This window comes from Chaetura pelagica, unplaced genomic scaffold (assembly GCF_000747805.2).
Source record: "Chaetura pelagica isolate M959 unplaced genomic scaffold, ChaPel_1.0 scaffold222, whole genome shotgun sequence".
Taxonomy (NCBI): Eukaryota; Metazoa; Chordata; class Aves; order Apodiformes; family Apodidae; genus Chaetura; species Chaetura pelagica.
This window is the reverse complement of record NW_009952711.1, coordinates 3,971,069-3,977,068: the sequence shown is the minus strand read 5'-3', so window position 1 is coordinate 3,977,068 and position 6,000 is coordinate 3,971,069.

Below are 6,000 nucleotides of genomic sequence, written 5' to 3'. Positions count from 1 at the left end.
TTTTACAAGGTGTCTCTAGAATAAAAAATAAGAGGCAGCCAGCAGTGGGGCTGTACAGATGTCTTAAATTAAATATTATTTCATATGAGAATATTTAAAATTGACACTCATCTGTTATGGCTAAACACTTCAAATACACTCACAGATCACATACTGAGATATGTATTACTGAAATGCTAGGTTGTCCCTGCAATGCCACAAAGCTTGTTGAATTGAGGCATTAATGGAAGATGCAAAAATAAAAGACTAATCTTAGATGGGCAACCTGTGTTGACCAAATCTGGAATCTGCCCTGAGCACATGTACATCTATTACAATACTACCCTGACACAGCCTCTAGCTGCTCCCCAAGAGTGAGCCTACAGCTGGCATCAAAGACAAAAACTCAGTAAAAACAAAGAAAAAAGAGCAAATAATCAGTAAAACTTTCTCAGATCACCTAAAGTTCTCCTCCAAGCAGCAATGAGATCAAGATTTACGCAACTTAAAAAAGAGTAACAATAAAGCTTAAGCATTCTTAGCATCTGTGAAGTAATTTTTAAACCAATATAACTCACTTTCTTTAAAGATGTGGACCATTTATTTTTTTATTTAAATATAATTGAAAATACTGTGAATGGTACCCTGCAGAACATGTGAAGAATGTGTTCAACAACTTGAGTACCCACACTATCTGCAAATGACCTACTGTCTTCGTAGCTGCCCAGCTCATCAAAATCACTGTATGTGAGACAGCAGCTGCCTTGCAACCAGTCAGCTTCCTACCAGTGAGATGGCTCCAACTGAACAGAGATAAACTTATGTCAAAATAACAAATATAGCACGTTTATTTCTAGCTTATCACCAAACACATTTAACATATTTTGCAACACTCTTTACCATGCACATGTGTATACTATTGTAATGACCTGAATGAAGAATCAGTTATCTCCTATCTAACAATGTCTATCCTAATTCAGTCTCCCACTCCATCCATGTGACCATGTCCCTGTCCTACTTTGGCAATGTATGTATTCAAAAGAGCAAAGGAGAGACCTCAAGGCACATTTTCAAGTGTGACGAAAGCACCTACTGACCTGGATTTCACTTATGTCTAGCATGATTTGAGATATACATTTCTCATTTTGGAAACCTTGGACACTCAAATTTTACTGCAAATCCAAGCAGAGCTCATACTTGCTCATCATAAAGAGGGTTACATCCCTGGGTTCTGACCATCATGGAAGAAAACATTGGGTTTAATTGTATTAGAAGGAAGCAGACAACAGGTGGGAAGGACACAACTTGTCTGTACAAATTCAAACTTTTGAAGACGTCAACATCTGGACAACTGTCTAGAATACCCTTACAGGGCAGGGGGGAAAAAAAAAAGCAATTTCACTGCATTGGAAAAACAGACATCTAAAACAAGTCATATGTTTCATGCTCTGTTTTCCTCTAGACAGCACAGAATCTAGATGACTGGTTGAGACACAGATGTCATCACCATAGATACAAAAAATAAAATCAAATGTTTAGGGTAATTCTCACCTTGCATATAGGCCAGATGTGAAATCCCAGTCACTCAAATCACTGAAAATCTTGCAACAATTTCAATATCATCACTCTTTTAACTCAAAAAGGTTACCAAGTTTAGATTTTGCTTTTTTGTTTAGGCATCCTAATAAAGAGCACAAATCAATAAATCAAATAAATACGTTTTAGAATTTCCATCAGCACATCAGCTTGCATTTAAATCTCGCACTATTATATCTGCACAGGAGATGTATGATAACACTGAAATAATGCAGCATAAAGGGATCCACAACCAACCTTGTGGATCATGAGAACTTTTAGTAATCTAGAAATTCAATCCACAAAAAAAATTCATAAATTAAGAGTTTAGGCTCAGTTCTGCAGAATCTTTCATACAAAGTGTACTCTGCAATATATTACACTGGGGTGGAAAGGAATGGAGACCTACACCATTAATTTTTTAATCAGTAAAAACAAACCAAATTAATTGCTCAATGCTACACACAGAAAGGCTTTTTGTTATCTTGATGCTTGAAAGGTATCATTCTCACTGCTTTGAAAAGGTTAGTGCTGTTTATGTTACCCATGTCTAGTATTCCAGAAAGTATGAACTTGTTTACGATCTGCTCAGCATTCATGTGAAGTTCCAGATTTGTTAGGTATAAAAAGTATTGCCAATAGCAGCATTTAATCTCTGGGATACCCATATGAGTGAAACAGAAGTGAAAGCAACAGTTTGTCTGAAAGTGGGAAGCATCTCAGTTATGGATGTAAAAATATAGCACCTAGCATATTGCTATCAGTCAAGTATGTTTCTGCTTGCAATACATCCAATCCAGCTACAACTGAAAAAAAACACACCAAAAGCAAACAACTCAGAACTTCAGAAGAGTCAGTTTTTCCTCAATTAAGCCTTCCCAGTTCTTCATCAAGGCTTCCTGGCAATTGATACAAAAAACAGAAGCATCTGTCCACCCAATCCACAGACAAGTATGGCACATGAGATTCAATACACAGCTTGTAAAGAAATGCTGTTTTCAACACAGTAAACAGAGACAAGAGTTCCTACAGATGAGCTTATCTGTCTTCCTCTGGGAGCAGAAGCCTAGCAAAGCTAGACAACAAAATTAGGTACTTGGGTTATATAAACAGTCCCTTAGATTTCATCTCTTTTAGCTCATGACCAAGGAAAATCCAGCTCTGAGATGATGTGTGTAAGCAGATCCCAGTCAGCCTTTGGTGACATTGGTTAGAGAGTGTGTAACCTACACTCCCTTTTTCACATTGTACTCTGCAGAAAAATCAGTTTATCACAGCACAGAGCAAAGCAAGAGCTAGTCTTCTCTTTTCCCTCTCCTTGCTCTATATGTAACAAAACATCAAGTCCTGCAAATTCCCAAAAGAGGGATGCTGCCAACTTGAAGAAAAATAATTTCACTGAAACTAGACTTGAAGATGTAGCAGAGTTTGTGTGATGTGGGAACAGAAACATATTCAAGTAATCTGTTTTTCCAATCAAATAACTGTTATTGTGATTTTGAGAATATGCAGCACATTGACCTCCCAAACTAAATCACAGCGTTGCGGATGTTGCTAAATAAGATACAGCAAGTATTTGCCTCAGCTTCTTTAAATAAACTAGTTTTTTTTAAAAAAGTATTTCATTTTGATGTATCACTACAATAAAAAGTAGCAACTGAAAGCATCAGTGCTGGTCACCTTCACAGCCTACAGCTCTAATTAAGAAAAAAAATAATTTGTCCTGAATTTACAGAATGTGTACATAGCTTGTGGCCTCGCTACTGTTTGCACAATAACCTAACAATCTGTAGATGGCCAGCCTTTTAGTAGGTTAACCTTTTAAAAATTTTTTAATTCATTTGTAGTTTTGGAAAAAGGTATTTTACTTTGGTATCACTGAACTACACAGACCAGAAAGCAAAGTTTTCAGCTATTTCCAGGTTCAGATGTGACACTTGGTCGCAGGAAACTGAACAGTTTTACTTTACAATGCCCAGTTAAAACCTTTTCCTAGCACTGTTTTTTTCTCAAAACTGACAGGATTCAGCTTTTGGTTTGCATCAAGTGAATCACCTCTCTATTCCACTGCGGAGGCAGATCTGTGGCTCTACTACTTTTTCAGATCCTATATCAAAAGGAGTTTATGAAATACAGCTCATCTTCAACCTCCTTACTGAGGATCAAATTTCAGTTGCATAACCAACAGTGACTCTGCATGACATAATGGGGCCTTCATGCATGATATGGCTAAACTGAAAAAGAGATACTTCATTATCTGCCCATGTCTGCACATAGAGGAAATTTGTCTCAGAAAATGAGGACATTGTACAAATTAACAAAAAAAAAAATCAATGGAAAAAAGCTCTCAAAAAGGACTTGAAAGTCAAAATATCTTTTTAACCCTTAAGATGATTTCTAGCTAACACAGTATTTTTTAAATGATAGCTTCTGCCTTGTGCAGAAATCCAGGCTTCTTGAGGGGATCACAACAATCCATTTTGGATTAAATATCTATAAAATATTAACAATATAAACATGTTTGTTTATGCCACATTTGAAGGCTTTTGAAACACAAAAAACCCCTCGACTTTCAGCCTAAAAAGTTTGTGAAAAGGTTTCCAGCTTCAAAATCAATGGCTATTTTAACTCCTCAATTTATACCTGTAACCACAGAAAGTTTATATATGTAGTACTTGTACTGCTTCCACCACTGTCACATTTTTAGGTAGTCAGAAACTCCTTAATAAGCAACAACAGCAACATATCCTACAAATTTGTATGAACTGACCAATAGTTTTTGATAAACACATCAACAATCTATGGCATGCTAACAATATTAAGATCATCTGGCTGCTTAAGGTGTTATGTACTCTTAGGCCCTACATAATTTTAGTCTATCATTCACTTGTTTCCTAAAAAGACTTAGTAAAAACCTAAGATTTTTTTGCTCCTACTGGTTTACTCCTGTGAAAAAAAGCATGCAGCCCAACATTACTCTTCTTCATTCATAATAGCTGCTTAGCTACCCTCCCTTCAGCCATTTAGCAATCCTGTTACGAAACAGCTGCTGTGAGTGAAAAAGCCCAAACTGGCAGCACTCACAGACCCCTGGGAATACAGAGCATTTTAAGGAGATGTTTCTACAACTTGCAGTCAAAAGCCTCCAATTCATTAAATTTAGATTTTTCAAGACCAGAACTTAAAGCCTCCAATCAAGATCATGTTTCTAAAGCCCAAGTATCAGAATTTTTGGCTTTTCTCTGGCTTTTCCCATGGAGAACTTCCTGTTCCTCTAGACCAATCCATCCTTCTTAAAACTTTTTTTTTTTTTTAAAGTCTTTTATTACTGCTGAATCTGATTCAAAAGGGGCCCATCTGCTCCTGCTACATCATCAGGAGAGTTCTGCACTTTGACACAGCTGCTAAGGTTTCTGTCCCCATGTAGAAGCTGGAATTGTTCCACCTACCCCCTTTGTACAGAAATAATGTAGTTAAACTGATGGTTCCAAAAACCTTTTGTATGATTATGCCTATACTGACTACTGATAAAATGTAAACTTCCCTTTTCTCACATTTGTTCCCTTAATAAAAAGCACCATAAAACCTGACAATGCCATTTTCCAATGTAGAGAAAAAATAAATTCTATCAAATACACTAATCTTACTATAAATTTCATGAATCAACTCAGAAAGCCTGGAGGGGTGATTGTTTCTATTAAATTCAATCAACTGCTGGAACGGTTCCTTCAGCACTTTTAACATTTCCTTAGAATTTAAGGAACTTAATCTCCATTAAATTCTGTGAAGACTGCAAAGCAACTACCTGCAAGTATGCTTTAAAAGATCACATAAAACATACAAAGTGAAACTTAGGTCTAACACTATACATGTCATTGTTAACCTGTAACATGCTCTGAAAATGGATTTTGACAAGTTAAGATGGACCAGCTTGACCTGAATGCAAACGGATGGTATATTCCAAAATACCAACAACCCCTTGACTCCTGCTACTCATTCAAGGCTATTTTCAGAGCACAGAAACTTCCAAAGTGGGGCTGTGAGCAACCTGGTCTAGCAGGAGGTGTCCCTGTCCATGCAGGAGGCTTGGAACTAGGTGAGCTTTAAGGTCCCTTCCAAACCAAACCATTCCATGACTCACATGATTCACACCTCTGCTTTGCCAGGGTCTTGTCCCCCTGAAGTTGAACAACAACCTAGTTTTGAGCCCCAGAAACCCTTGCAGAAGGTTTTCTGCAGTTAGGAACATTTCTATAAATGAGCTTAAGTAAAATAAGTTTGAATTCAGTAAAACACACAAAGGTTCTGCGTTAGTTAAGATACATTGGAACTATAAAATTAATTTTATATGGCACAACTTTCTACCTGCACATGAACACTAGCCATGGGCATCAGCCGGACCTGCTAGCAGCTCCTAAATCCTTAATTTCTGAGCAGAACTGGCAA